This window comes from Grammomys surdaster, unplaced genomic scaffold, assembly GCF_004785775.1.
Source record: "Grammomys surdaster isolate TR1022 unplaced genomic scaffold, NIH_TR_1.0 364, whole genome shotgun sequence".
NCBI classification, from domain to species: domain Eukaryota; kingdom Metazoa; phylum Chordata; class Mammalia; order Rodentia; family Muridae; genus Grammomys; species Grammomys surdaster.
The window spans coordinates 3,007,560-3,008,131 of NW_021604783.1; positions in this window are offsets into that span (position 1 = coordinate 3,007,560).

The following is a 572-nucleotide window of genomic DNA, read 5'->3' on the forward strand; positions in this document are numbered from 1 at the left end:
TGGTTTTTCAAGACAGGGTTTCTCTGTGCAGCCCTGGCTGTCCTGGAACTCACTCTGTAGACCAGGCTGGCCTTGAACTCAGAAATCCACCTGCCTCTGCCTTCCAAGTGCTGGGATTAAAGGTGTGCGCCCCCATGGCCCGGCAGAGCTTCAGTTACTCTTATCCCCAAAACCACAGGTCCATCCGGCCAACCCCTTGCTTTGCTTCACTTTGCATGAAAAAAATCTCAACTCTGACAGGACGTGAAACAAGCACATTTAACTTGACTTAGTAATTCTCAGAGAGAACATTAGTTCCAGCTATGATCTATGAATTTTCTAATCATTTCAGATATTCCTGGATGCTAAATATTGCCAAATCTTAGGACATAGCAGGAGCTTCTGTCCCAGGCCGTGCTCAGGGCTGTCTGTCGTTCTTGCTGTCATTGTCTGTTGTCCCTATCTTGTGGTTGAGGAAATGGCATCTAAAGAAAGTATTCTGTATGAAGTTACTAATCAAGAATACTCTTCCCTTTTAAGCAGTAGCTGGATGTTTTCTGACATCCCATGTTTTCTGGATGTTTTCTGACATC